The sequence below is a fragment of the Perca fluviatilis genome, chromosome 13, assembly GCF_010015445.1.
Source record: "Perca fluviatilis chromosome 13, GENO_Pfluv_1.0, whole genome shotgun sequence".
Classification (NCBI taxonomy): Eukaryota; Metazoa; Chordata; class Actinopteri; order Perciformes; family Percidae; genus Perca; species Perca fluviatilis.
The window spans coordinates 25,821,128-25,836,681 of record NC_053124.1 but is presented as its reverse complement, the minus strand read 5'-3'; the positions used below and the strand labels follow the sequence as shown (position 1 = coordinate 25,836,681).

The 15,554-nt window shown below is 37.6% G+C and overlaps 1 protein-coding gene across 1 annotated transcript in view; it reads left to right on the top strand.

Annotated features, from left to right (window-relative positions):
- Nucleotides 1-6,785: 6,785 nt before the first annotated feature.
- Nucleotides 6,786-15,554, top strand: part of LOC120571849 (epiplakin-like) — a 16,847-nt gene continuing 8,078 nt past the window's right edge. Inside the window, 2 exon segments of the mRNA XM_039820941.1 lie at nucleotides 6,786-6,909; nucleotides 13,131-13,254. The gene's annotated coding sequence lies outside the window, so the exon portion shown is untranslated.

Genomic DNA, 15,554 nt, shown 5'->3' with positions numbered 1-15,554 from the left:
ATGCTTAACTCAATAAAATGATGCAATTAAAAAAACATGCCGAAATAAACTAGTATTGTATTTGCAGTATTTTCCAAAATGTTGAATTGCTGAATTGTCATGCCCCATACCTACCAATGCGTTCTCACTCCGAACTCGTAAAATAAGGACGCTTGGGCAGTGGTTGTCAGCGGCAGATACAACGCAAAAAGCACCCTTCAGCGTGTGTGTACAACGCACTGGGGAGAGCAGCAGCTACACAGCGCTTGAAGACGATGTAGCATTAAGGGCGACAATGGTAGTGAGTCGTATGAAAGCCCGAAAATCTGCATAGGGAGGTTGGTCGGGGTGGTGGATGGGTCAAACGACACAGGAATTTCACCTAGGAGACCGGGGTTCGTGTCCCACGTGTCACGTTTCCTAAAACCAACTGTCCCGTTCTTCTTTTACTAAACCCAACTGTCCCGTTCTTCTTTTCCTAAACCCAACTGTCCTGTTCTTCTTTTACTAAACCCAACTGTCCCGTTCTTTTACTAAACCCAACTGTCCCGTTCTTCTTTTACTAAACCCAACTGTCCCGTTCTTCTTTTCCTAAACCAAACTGTCCCGTTCTTTTACTAAACCCAACTGTCCCGTTCTTCTTTTACTAAACCCAACTGTCCCGTTCTTGTCCCGCGTGTCATGGAAACCTAAGTTTTTATAAGCCCACCCACGACCTTTTCTTTAACCTAACTGCGTCAAAAGTGACGCCAATAGTCCCGACCAAGCGCGTTTAGATAAAGCGCGTTTAGATATGACGCTAAAGGAGACTTTTAGTGTCAATAACAACAGCAAAAGCCCCTGACCAAGCGTATTTTATGCAATGGGAGTGAGAATGTGTTGTATCTACACACCAGCTTCAGAATTCCCTTTTCTGATCCTACTTCTTTTTTATTGTGTTTTAACTGCTTGTATTATTATGACAAAGCAGGTTTCATTGGGGATACCTGGGGAACAGGAACAGCTTCACATGTACAGTATATTAAACAACCTCAATTAGTATGTTAAATATGTCACACAACTGTTCTCCAGTACAGCATGCTTTAATGTTTTCAGCTATGTTGCCTACATCAGGGTGGAGTCGCATTGATGAAGGCAGACTATTGAATAAAGATTAAGTAGATAAAGGTAGATGTTGATGATTAGTTTTATATTCATTATATCACAGTCACAGCCCTTTTGACATATTTTTTTTTTTAATTAAGCAGGAAGCTGTCAGGGTGCACAGTCAGTAGGGAAGCTGTCAGGACTTTTGTTTACTGTTGACGCATATGAAGAGAAAGGCTGGGCGCGCCTGAGATAACAGACTGATAAAACCTGTCCAGTGTGGTCCTGGAATGCTGAACTGTTGAAACCCTTTAATCCAGGCAACGTGTATACCATATGTTGCCTGGATTAAAGCGTTTCAACAGTCAGATAAAGAGTATCGAAATGAGTCCAAGACAAACTTCCCTATGAGGACAATAAAGTATATCTTATTGTAACAGATAATGAGTGTTTCTAATAAAAGTGGACAGATATTAGTGAGGTGAGGCAGTCAGGGGCTGTCAGAGCACAGTGAGCTGGGCGTGGTACTGACAAGAATGGACAATAGAAAAACATTCCTGACCCGGTGCATGTGTTTTACGCAGACTGGAAACAGACAGAGCAATATCCTGCAGGAGCTTTGTGGAACAATGTGGATAGCTAAAGGAAAAAATCTTCTGCTGATAAGTGGGCAACTACAGACATATAAGGGGGGTTATAGAGTACACTGAAATGAAAAGAGTGGCTTTCAAAATACTTATCTATCCTAGTTGGAATTGTGCCTCTCTTTTGCACAATAGGGAGTTTTATTTGTTTAGTATTTAGCATTGTCCCTGTCGTTTTAAAGTAAAAGCTGTTTCTCTTATAATGAAATTGGAAAGCTCTGCCCATTTTCACACAAGCCTAAATCGACGCAGAAAGAATGCATGATCTGTTTTGTTATTCGCTTCAAAAATCAGGTTGGTGCAGCTTCCATTAACCCCAAATTTGGTTCAGTTGGCTGCCAAAATACTTTGGAGTTCTGCTAAAAAGCAATAATTACTAAGGTTACCTCCTAAATCCAGTGATTTTCAGACATTGTCATGACAATAGTTATATTGTAATCTATTCTAAATTGCAAAGAGCCAATCAATATTTTCTATTTTAGCATGTGTAATGTGAACGTGTAATGTAAAAGCGCTCTTTCACAGTGAAGAATCCACAGAGAAGCGACACCCAACCCTTCAGTTACCATTAGCTCTATAGAAGATTTTAGCCTCTTTTAGCTTTTGTTTTGATTAGACTGCATATACTCCTCTCAAACCCACTGTACATTACCCAGCACCAAACAGCAGACAAAGATGGTGACTAGTTGAAGAAAAACTGAACATCTTGCTGCTAAAGAACAAAAAAAGGCTCTTCTAACCACGTTGATAAAAATATATACACTGTATACTCCATTTGTTGCACAAAAAACTCCTTTCCAAAGTTGCGACTTCTTTTTTTTAATCCAAGCAAATGTGGTGGTCAGAAACTACATATGTCAATTTGTATGATGTAAACCAAAATGAAATCCTTTTATTAACAGTTAACCTTCCTATTATTTTATATTTTCATAAATTCTTTTTCAATTTTTTTTATTTTTCTTGTGGAGGAAAACATTTCATTTCTGGCTACCTGGATAGAGAAGAAGAGTTGCAACTTGGGAAACAGGTAAGGGTTGTTAAATAACAAATGTTATTTGTTTGTTAATATGTTAATATTTATTTTTAAGAGAAATTGAGGCTTAGGTCTATTACTTGAAAGGAATGTTAAAGTGCTCATATTATGCTCATTTTCAGGTTCATAATGTATTTAGAGGTTATATCAGAATAGGTTAACATGGTTTCATTTTCAAAAAATACCATATTTTTGTTGTACTGCACATTGTTGCAGCTCCTCTTTTCACCCTGTGTGTTGAGCTCTCTGTTTTAGCTACAGAGTGAGGCATCTCACTTCTGTTCCATCTTTATTGGGAGCCGCACATGCGCAGTACCTAGGTCAGCACTACTAGCTTATCAGAAGCAGAGTATGAGGGCGTGCCACGCTAGCAGCTAGGCGAGCATTATAACGTGTTACAAAGTGACGCACGTTCGTCACGGAAGTAAAGGCTGGACTACAATAGAGCTGTTTGGAGCAGTTGGTGAACAGTGTTTTCTGTTGGACATTGTAAGTCCCTTTGGGGTGGACTTTGGGCTTTTTCACTTTGGAAGCCTATTACATGCACAAAAAAGATATATAACACAATAAAGGAAAGGGAAAATGCCAAAAAGCATAACAGGAACACTTCAATACTAAAGGCACAAACTGAAGCTAGTGGAGACAAAAAAGCTACAGAGCTAAAATTAGAGCACATATTGGTCTTACATTCATTAACCTCCAGTAACTGCTCATGTTGCTCCATGTCTGCTGAATATGTAAATAGGGAACTGTCTGCTGACACATTAGTGTCCAAAAATATGCAGATAACAAAGGTATGTACAAGATATGACTTATATATAATATTATATATTTCCTCTTTTTTATGTGATGCTAAGTAGAGTGTGCCTGCCCAAACCTGTGTTTTAGAGTTCAGTGAGTGCATGCAGGATATTTGGCAGTAAAACAGTAAAAGTGAAAGAAACAAATTGTTCACTGGCATGGGCCACTGCATTGGCACAGGTCTATTCAGGTTTGCTGAGAGGAGCTGTAATATAAATCAATATACACACACATTTAGATAAAGTGTGGCTAAGCACTTTAAAGTTTTATTTGTTCATGGTTTCGTTATAAACCAATTAGTAAATACTACAGCATGTTCATCTTTGTGTGGAAATGGTATATGATTGTAACAGCATATGTTATACAGCATATAATGAGAGAAAAGCTGTGCGTAAGTACATAGGATTAAAAGTGAGAATAAAACAGAAAAAGCATTAGTTCATCTTGAAATTTAGTTAAGTAGTGCCCAGTGGTGGAATGTAAAAAAGCACATTTACTCAAGTGCAGTTTTAAGGTACTTGTACTTTACTTAAGTATTTCATTTTCATGCTACTTTATACTTATACTACATATTTTAACAATATTCCACTTTTTACTAATATGTGACAACTACAGTTACTTTGCATAAAGAGTTTACATCCTAAAAATATGATCAGATTTCAATTTATGATGCGTTGTTTCAGATTAAACTGCCCAAACAAAAAACAGAAATATAAAGAAGTTATGTAGCTCCACCTTGATGAGCTACAACATTGCTAGCTGCATAACTAACTGCTTAATGCTTCAATATTATCCATCCATCCATCCATCCATCTTCGTCCGCTTATCCAGTGTCGGGTCGCGGGGGGAGCAGCTCCAGCAGGGGACTCCAAACTTCCCTTTCCCGAGCCACATTAACCAGCTCTGACTGGGGGATCCCAAGGCGTTCCCAGGCCAGGTTGGAGATATAATCCCTCCACCTAGTCCTGGGTCTTCCCCGAGGCCTCCTCCCAGCTTTTGTGTCCTTCAATATTATGTAATATATTATCCTGGAACAGACTATTCTAAATAATAAATACTTAAGATGATAGACAAAATTGTTAGCAGTTGCCTATTTACGCTGCCAGCAGACACAAAGCAATGTTATAGGAATCAGTTTAGTACTGTGTGTGTGTTCAAGTCTAATATCTCTGCTTTAAGCTCTTTTTTGGTCTCCACCCAAAATATCAGAAAAATATTAATTATCGTCGCCTTAAGTATATTTTGCCAACACTTATGTATTTCACTTGATTAAAATTGTGAATCCAAGACTTTCGCTTGTAACAGGTAGTTTTACGTTGTTGTATTGCTGCTTTAAGATGGGATTCATTTTTGAGCAGATCAAAAGTCTATATTTTGATTAACAAGACAAGTGTTGCACTAAAGAAGCTGCTTGTACGTTTACCCATGTCCTGCAATGATCTGCAATGCATGTTACTAGCACTCAAGAGTATTTCTCTAACACTGTTGGTGCCAAATGGCCTCACCTCAGATATACTCCTTATAGTTACTTTACAATCCAACTAAATAAAGGAACAAGACTGAGTATGCAATGCTAGGGGCTCTGTGAAGATGATCTTAGGCACAGTGGTGCATAGAGCTAAATGCTAACGCCAGCATGTTAACATGCTCAGAATGACTATGTTAACATGCTGATGCAAGTAAAGTGCTTAGCATGGTCACCATTTTAGCTCAGAGTGTTAGAATTCCAACATTCACTAATTAGCACAACACACAAAGTATTGGGGGAATTAACATTTTGACCTGACAATGGTGCTAGCCTAGCCAAAAGATCTATTCATGCTAATTCCCAGTAAGAGTTGCTCAGTCTGACATGGCAATCTTTGCTGCAACATTTCAGTATGTATGAATGCCTTCCCCCAAGTCTAAGATACAAGTACAAGTTGACAAGAGAAAATGTGGTCAAAATAATTCCAACACTGCCAACATACAGTAGGTACTGGGGATGTTTGAAGTAAGTGACAACAAAGTAAAACATGCTGTGTTTATGAATTTATGAATCTTGCTTACTTATTTTGGTTGACATTTGTTGCATGAGTTCATCATTAAAACCATCCAGATCATTATTCCCTATAAGCATATGAAAATATTCAAATGTTAGCTATCAAAGAAAATATTTTTATAAACTAATTTCACCTTTTGTTCTACAAAATGAATCTTAATTTGTTAATCTGGTTCCAAGCCACTCAAGTTCCTACATGTACAAATCCTCCCTTCCCCAGAGGCTTGTGGCCATCACGCCCGGCAGCACCCTAATGAAACTGGGAGATTAATGTGAGAAGGCAGGTTACATGCAAAATACTGTGACATAGGTGAGGAAAGCAAAATGAATTGGCTTGGGTATTATGCTGTGCAATCTAGACACAGGAAGTAATTTAATCAGACGTTTATTTTAGTTTATTGAATTTTATATTTTCAATCAAATCAGCAAATGAGCTATTTAAAAATATTTTTTTATTTGAAGTGAAGTGTTTTGTGTGTTGCTTGATTCTTTGAGTGGAATTCTTGTGTCACCTGGGCAAAATGTTTCCACCTGCACATTAGTTATTGAACAATGAAACACTTCAGTGTCATCATCACAATGTGACTAATGTATCTGCATGTGGTTCATGCAAATAACATGTTTTCTGTACAGGTTGTCTGTTTTGTGACGCTATTGATTTTTTTAATGAGAACACAAAGTTCCGCCCCCCTCCCCCTGAGCTGTTAAGTTTCTGTTATTCACAGTTGAAAACCTGCCAAACCTGAGGGAAATTCACACACAAAGACAAAGTTCCCTGTAATCACAGGGCATCCGGCTCTGCTTGTCTCAACCTGGCTGGTTAGCTATGAAAGATAAGCGTTTGCATCGCTGTTCACTTTTAGTATCTATATAATAAATATTTTACTGTACATCAATAAAAGACAAAGAGGGTTTAAGACCCCTGTGTTTGACCAGAATAATTTTTACAACTTACATTTTACAGACATTTTTCTTTGAGGGTTGGTTAAATGAATGTCAATTTAATACATCTACACACCTATTGTACAGTAAGAAAGGATCAATCTGCTTGTTATTGTTTAAGAGCACAATGGACATGCTCTGAGGAAGTCAGCAGGAATTCCTGAGCTCAGTGCAAAGAGATCTCCGGCTGTTACTCCCTCACATTCTGAGTAGAGGAGGGTATTCCTCAGGAGGGGAGGGACTTAACAGCTGGACCTGCTGTATATATCTGGCCAGAGAGCACAGAGGACTACCTGTGAGACGTCGGGACCTCAAAATCCCAAAGTCTATCACACCGTCTGAGACCAACTTCTAACCAGAGTGGGACTTTCTACAAACATCAGGTACGAGCAGATTTCTTTTAAGATTGGTGATTGAAAATGCAATCATTTCTTTTGGTTTTAGGTCCTAAAGAAAATGGTCAGTCTTCTTAAGGACTTTCAATGAAAGTGTTGTTTAATCCAAAGTAAAACCACGTTTAATCTGCAGCTGTTAGTTTCTTAAGAGTGGGACTGAGATAGTGTTGAAATAGCCCAAAGTGAATAACTCTGTGTATCTTGCACTCTCTGCCAACACCCTTCTGAGTAAAAGGGAGAGCAAACATTCCTCACTGATTACCTTTGACCGCATTTGTTAACATCAAGTTTTACACAAAGTAGGCCTGTATGTCACTATTAAGGCATTTGACAAGTCTGAACATTGTGTCTAAATCACCCTCTGGGCTGTTGACACACATACTGTAATGATGACAATCCTACATTTTCCACAGCTACAGAAACTGTTATGTAACAACAAATGATACTCCATTGCCTCATCATTCCTGTTTCTTGTATTGATGAGATATTTGTCAAGAATGCATTTATAAAAACTAGTCATAGATAAGATGCAACGGGCCATGCATACTGTATGGAATCTAAAGGTGGGAACAAACAGGCAATTTGCACCATAGTGTAAATCCTAAAAATTGGTCTACAACTTCTTTTGATTCAAGGCACAAAGGTGGCATGTCCGCTGAGTTGTGAAAAAATACAATCTTGTCATTCAGACAGATTCTTAGCTAAGTTGAAGCTACAGTTAGAAGCCTTAGGGCTCCTGCACACTGCGTGTGTGGTGTGACGTTTCTGTTGTGTGTCAGTTACGTAGCGGCTGTGTGGCATTTTCTATGTATTTGCACACCATAAACGTGTCTGACGCGGCGCTGCTGCTGCTAGCCTTGTCTATACACATGTATGTTTCCCATTGATAAAATAAAATAATAGTGTGTTCTTCAACTTTATTTTGTCAATATTTTTGTGTTTGTACATTTGTTTGCACATATTTCGATATATATATTTTTATATTTCAATTCATTTTTTGATAATTTGATGTTGTTTTATCAGACTCCAATTGAAATACAATATAAAAAGGAGTTCAACAGATTTTGCTAAATTGTTTAAATGTTAAAAGTACAGAATATTTCATTCTGTATTGACAGGTGCAATATTTGAAAATCGATAATTATTATTTTTTAAATTACATTTATATCTGCATTTATGTCAAAACCTAGAGACTTTCAAATATCAAAATGTTATTTATTAAATGTATTTGTGTCAAAATGACATATAAACATCTTTTCGTATTCTATTTTGCCTGGAAACGCTTCCAACAAGCTTTCGTGTCGCGTGAAAAATAGGCGTTGGTCCTATTTCTAGCATGCACACGTTTTTAGCGCGGCTCATGCTGCGCCTGAGATGTGCGCTGTTAACCTGTTAACATGGGAGCCGAAACACAGCCACTTTTCCACTGTTTTTAGACCAAATGATTAATCCAGAACATAATCAGCAGATGAATCGTTAGCTGCAGCCCTAATTAGAACTTAATTAGTAATAGATTCCAAATAGATAATGAGATGTATACTTTTTCTGATGCAATCCAATACAGCTGCACTGCCATAAAGCCTATTTTGTTGACACTGTCATAGAGTTGTTAATTAAATAATATGTTTTAGTATTACTGTGTTGTACTGGATTGCATTATATTTAGAGGTGTTCTTAATATTTTGCCCCCCCCCCCTCTCTCGGGAGGACAGGGACCAAAAAAAACCCCCACGTCTCAATATAATGAAGTCCAGTACAGCACCACCACCTTTAACTATGACCTAAAAAATAAACAGATAATTGAATTAACACATTTCTGACAATGTCAACAAAAGTATAGTTTGTTTGTATAGATAGATGTTATAAAAAAGTGGTTGTATTAGATTACATTCAATTGTATAGGTGTGCCTAATAAAGTGGCCACAGAGTACTGTAGGTATTTAGAGTTCTTCTTGAGACAAAAAGTGTAACAACTGAAGGCAAAGCCCCCCTTTATTCCAATATAATGAAACATAAGAGAGATTAATTTAAGATGAAGTGTTTTCTTATTGGTAAAAATGGGTTCTGTTGTACTTAACTGTAATTTTTCCTATTGTGTTACGGTACTTGTCGAAGTGCTTCTGAAAATTCCCCCTGGGAAAATAGTGTTTGGAATTGAATTTCCTCTCCTCTGGGGCAGGAAAGTGAATTTGACTAGAAGTACTAAAAGCAGACTGTGAACAGTAAACAGTGAAGCTACAGTATGTTAACACTATTGAGCTTCATGCAGGTGATGCATTTGCCTTTATGATATGATAAGCAAAGTGACATGGTGTAATAAATGTCAAGTAAATGTTCAGCACCTTAAAAAACATTCAAATATTTACTAAGTGGGTGACGATCACTAACATCACATTCAGTAGTTGCAGGCAGAGATATTGCAGCACTGCATGACTGCTGTTGTATCAATGCAAAGGCTTCATTCAGTAATTCCATACCTATGATGTCGTAAATGCAGAATAGAGACTTCACAGGTGTTTCATTGCATGCAGTGAAAAACGGTACACACCTTTAGTCCACTGAGATTAGAAATGACAGGAGGGCCCCATTTTTAGTTAATCACAAGCTATTGTGCACAAAGGCTTAAATGGCAGCTGAGTGATTTTCCAAAAGTTTCCACAGTAAGTAACATATGGAAGTAATAAAGTAAAGAAAAGACCCTTGTCTAGATTTACCCTAATTAATCTGTTTTAATGCACATCAGTTGTGCATTAAAACAGTGAGCAGGTTTTTGAACTTCATGGCAGAGTTCCCCACCACACCCTGTTTTCTGAGATGGAAATATTCTTTTCAACTGGAGGCAATGACATCATATATCATAAATACACAGCCATTTATCTATTAACATAAGGGGTGGAAAAAGCAACTGGTTTATAGAAAAATAGTCTTCTACTTCTACCACTTATTTGTATGAGGTAAAAAAAACAGTGGTGACTTTAGGTTAAAACCCACAAAACCCAAGGACAGAATTGTGTGTAATTGAAATGTTAGTCTTTTTTTTTATTATTGTATCTTCTTATTTACTTTTGATTTCAATCTTTTCATAGGAAAGAAAAAACATCCTTAAAGAAAATACGAAAAGATATAGCCACAATTAATTTTTTAGATTTAGATCAAACTTCACTGATGCATTTACCGCCATTGCAGCAGCAAGTAGTATGACTGAAATATTTGTAATTTAATCCTCACCCCCTATTTCGCTTAAGTGACTATAATCAATATACCGATAATTATATTAACAATGGAAAACATGACTACTTGTGTGTGAAATGAAGTGGTCGTAGTGACCAACCCACAAAAAAGTAGCCCCAACTCTGCATCATTTTAGCATCTTACAGCTCACTGTTCTGTTTTACTTTTGCTGCTCTCATTAATGTTGTATCATCTGCAATATGCATGTGTTTTGTGCACAAAAAAAACACTGTACAATACCTGCCCAGCAACAAACAGCAGACAGACACAGATAGAAGCTAGCTGGTCAACATAGTGGACCATAGCTAAAGAACCAGATATTTCCCTCAGGAGTTGTTGGAGACTAAAAACAAAGGTAAAACGAGGGTGAATATTGAGAACTGTATGATGAGGTTTAAAGGGTTAAGAATTGCACAGTGTTTGTGTTTTAAGTATTTCCTTACCTCTTGCAAAATCAATGGGCATTTCTGGCTGTTCCAGTTCCGAAGCATTGCGTCTCTTCATGCCAAAGCAAATACTTGGTGCTTGTGAAACCTATTTATGAACTGGCAGTGTTCATGGGGGGGAGAAAAAGCAGTACTTCGAAACTGGACAAAACAACCAGCACTACTTTATTTTTTATAGGTTTTTTTCGATTGCTTAAGCACTATTTTGAAAACAGGGATCGGTTTTTCAAAACACTACACACAATTAGCAGAACACCTCAGACCCTTTGCAAAATGAAACACTCTTGCAAAAACTATACACTCATTTATAAAAAAACATATTTTGTTACCATATGAAACACACACATTTCATTTGACTTAATTCAGTTTGAACCAGTTACACACTGCTGTTGCTAACCTATAACACTTTTAGCAATTATACTTGTCAGTAATTAGAGTACTGTAAATTAAGTACACAGAGAAAGTGCAAATATACAATAAGTTCACCAAATACTACACAAAACCTCTTCTCAAGTCTCCAAAACTCTAAACACATTTTCTGCTTTACACACATTTTGCAATTCGAAATGGCACTTTTTAAATGCACTGAACACGGTTCTCTGCATAAGACACAACAATCTGACATAGTCACATGTTTGCCATTTCAAAACACTGCCATTCAAAATGACACTACATGAGCTTATTGGCCAACATATGCGCCACCAGGCCAAACACCTCAATGCTCAATTGTTACCACTTCAATCAGGAAGTAAGCACTATAAAAGGACCACATGTGAGCACCTCTGTTTTTTCTATAGATTTTGTCTGCAATTTTCTTTTTCAGTTTACCGTTTGTTGTGAGCATATTTCTGTTCAGTCCTATGTAAATATATCTGCTGTGCATATCTTGCACTGACTTGTTTGGCGAAAAATAAAAACATAAATGTTTCAACAGCATGTGTGTATATCTGCAAATATTTAGATAGATAGATAGATAGATAGATAGATAGATAGATACTTTATTCATCCCAAAGGAAATTTTAGGATCCAGTAGCTTACACAACCTTACAGTAACACAACAAACACATATACACACATATATCACACATACATAAGAATAAAAATAAAAATCACGCACAGAAATGCAATGACCATGATAAGATCTGTGCATGTGAACAATCTGACGAATTTTCTACAATTTGAACTATTTTAGTATTATGACACAGCATACTAAAGATGAGAGTGCTTTTCATTATGCCCAACAGTGTGTAGTTGGTTAGACAAAAATCTGGTAATCTGAATGAAGAGTGTGCCATGTGGTGCAAAAGTTTGATTTTGATAATGCTATATGTAGTTTAGGTTGCAGTGCTTCATTTTGCAGGATATATGAGGTATTTTGCAGTTTGGGTGTGTGGTTTTGTGAATTGTGTTAAGTATTTTGATAAAACCACACTAGTTTGCAAAATTGTGTTCAAGCAACTGGAAAAAACTGTAACGGTGTCAATTGTTTTATCGCGAGATTAACGTTCTTTTTGGTCTAGCAAACTTTGTAGTTTTTTTTCACATGCTGTTGCAACAATTAGTAATGGTAGAAAAACTACAACACCAAAACGAATCTAGCTAGACCGGAAACAAAACAACAGGCACGCCGCACACACTTGTTTGGGCTTGCGAGCCAGACAAAGAGTAGTAGGCTAACGTTACGTTTTGAGTGGATGGCGAGCGCGAGACGCTGAAATGGATGCCAATAAGATTCTGAATGGAAAGTTTACTTTTAAAAAGTTGCCAAATCGGGCTCCCGGATAGCTCAGTTGGTAGAGCGGGCGCCCATGTATAGAGGTTTACTCCTCGACACAGCAGGTCCAGGTTCAACTCCGACCCTTTGCTGCAGGTCATTAAGGCTGTCCTGTCAATAAAGGCCTAAAAATGGCCAAAAAATAATCTTAAAAAAAAAGTTGCCAAATGGTTCCATTGACAAGACCAAAGTGATATGTGTGTTTTATCGTTGTGAACTGAGGTTTCATCGCAGCACGTCCAGTCTGAAATACCTTTTAATGTAAAGAAATGCAATAAATCTATTATGCAGCTTGCCCTTTTGACCTATTCATGTCAAACCACTTTTGGTGAACTCAGCTAACTCCCCTACGCATTACATTTTATATCTACAAAAAAGTATGTCCTGTAAAACTTGAAATACTTTTATGTCACAAAAACATTTAATTTCTTTTTTGTTAGTTGGGTAATTTACTTTTATGGCAAAATATTTGTATTGGATTGAGTGTACCATATACAACGTCAGTATTGTATCAAGATCACCCTTATTATAATTGTGCTTTGTCAATGTTGATAACTAATCTGATATCTGGTGTGTGTTTGTGTGTCAATAGAATTTTATGGTATTGCTTTAAAACAAGTAAATAAAGTAGCTAAATACACAGGTGCAAAAAATATTTAGACTAAATGCTGAAAAAGATTATACAATAACAATATAAACATACTTGTGAGGAAGAGAACTGATAAACAAAATTTGTTTTACATGCCTTATCTCTACAGGGACGGAGTTTCAAAGCCCTGCAATTCTGACCATAAAAGCCCGGGTACCTTTGATCTTTTTTCTGAATTTTGGAACGGCCCGGAGGATCCGAAGATCTGAGGCTGCCCAAAGACTGATAAAAAGGTTTGGAAGACAGACCATATACTGTAAAACTTATCTTTTAGGTGCCAATCAAGTTAACTTCTTTGACTTTAAGGAATATTACCTTCTGCTATCATTAACATATATTTAGGGCCCGAGCGCCGACAGCGGCGAAGGCCCTATTAAAACTGAAGGAATTATTATTACGGCAAATGAATTGCCTTTTTGAGGGGCTTAACATATTCAAAAACTCACCAGATTTGGCGGTTAAATCAAGTCTGGTGAATATTTACGTATTATAAGGGTTTCGGGAATAGGCGCACAAAAATGCCCCCTAGAAAGTTAAACAAATTGAGCCCCTGCAGTGCATTTAACGTAGACTCACGAAACTTGGTACACATATGTAATATGTCAAGATGTACAAAAAACTTCATGGGAGCCATACCCTAAACCCAACAGGAAGTCCGCCATTTTGATTTCAAAGTTCGAAATTAGTGTGATTTGGCCATTTCCACATGTCGTACTTTAACGAACTCCTCCTAGAGATTTCATCCGATCAACTTCAAACTCGGTCTGTGCCATCTTAAGAAGTTAAAGATGAAAAGTTGTTAAAAGAAAAACTTTTCATCATAGGGCGTGGCCGTGGCGGGGCGGCCATTTTGTGTGTTTCGCCACTGAAACAGGAAGTGGGTGAAACTCGAGTGTACATTGTCCAACTGGCTCAAAACTTTTCAGGATTCATAAGAGTCCAACCCTGAGGACAAATAAAGGCCGATATTTACTTAAAGTCATAGCGCCCCCTAGTGGCAACAGGAAGTAGGCCTAAAAGTCAAGGTGCTATACTTTAACGAACTCCTCCTAGAGATTTCATCCTATGGACTTCAAACTTGGTCTGTACCATCCCAACACCTTAAAGATGAAAAGTTATTAAAAGAAAAACTTTTCGTCAGACGGTGTGTGCGTGGCGTGGCGGCCATTTGGAATGTTTAGCGATGAACAAAGAAGTTGTTGTAACTTGAGTGTACGTTGTCGTATCTGCCCGAAATTTCTCACGAATCACAAGGGTCCAGGCCTGAGGACACCTACAGGCCAAAATTGACTTTTGGTCATAGCGCCCCCCGCTGGCAACAGGAAGTGCACCTTATATGACAAACATCATCCGATTTACATGAAACTCATAATGTGTGGTCTACATGTGATACTGAGCCGCCCCCTATACTTTAACCACACCCACTTACTCAGGCCACGCCCCCTTTCATAACATTTGAACCATTTAAGCTATACCCTTGTGTGAGGTATCATTGAACTCAGCAGAGACTTCCTTCTTCATTGGTGATGATTGGCCCGCCCCCTATGTTCAAGCCACGCCCCTTTTCATACATGCTGACCCATCTAAGGTAGAGTCTTGTGTGAGGTATCATTGAACTCAGCAGAGACTTCCTTTTTAATTGGTGATGGTTTGACCCGCCCCCTATGCTTTAGCCACGCCCCTTTTCACAGCTAATGAACCATATGACGTAGAGTCTTGTGTGAGGTATCGTTGAACTCGGCGGGGAGTTCCCTTTTCATTGGTGATGATTTGCAGTGTCTGAGACGGTCACAAGGAGCGGCGTCCGCCGGTAACCCTGATGCGCGCAGAGGCGCGAGGGCCCGTCCATCGCTGCTCGCAGCTTTCATTTATTTATTTATTATTTCTCAAGGCTACTAATATTTTGAGGTAATCAGAGTAAAACTGAATGGGATAAAGAAATGTTTTTTTTTGTATTTTCTTGCACAGGCTGGTGATTCAAAGGCTTTAGTTAATCATTAATAAACTTTATTTGCTGAACACAAATACCATAAATGTATACATATCTTAAGTAATTTGCTGCAGTATATTACATATTCCCTTAAGAGCCATGGTGGAAAGATTTGTCTGTAGTACTTTTGCATTCCTTGAAAAAGTGTTTATTTGCATTATCTTGAAAAAAAAATACACAGCTGCAATTGTAAATTTGTATAAGTGTAAATATAAATGCTTCAAAATTGTAGCATGCTGCAATTCCCTTTAGGAAGGGTTTATGAGGTATTTAAGCATTTACTTCATAGAGTAAACACTAAATTAAATAAATTTTGACTTAAATAATTGACAATAGAAGCTTGGAATCAAGCAATCTTTGCATTTGATCTTAACTTATGTAGCATAATGCGGCAGGGTTTACAAAAAAAAATAAACAGCGTCAAACGTGAAGTTAGTAGAGAGAACAGTGTGAATAAATTTAAAGATATGCAAAACAACTGCAGGATAATGCAAAAGTATTACAAATAATTCCCACTTTGGTTTCTATGGGATTTAGTAATCT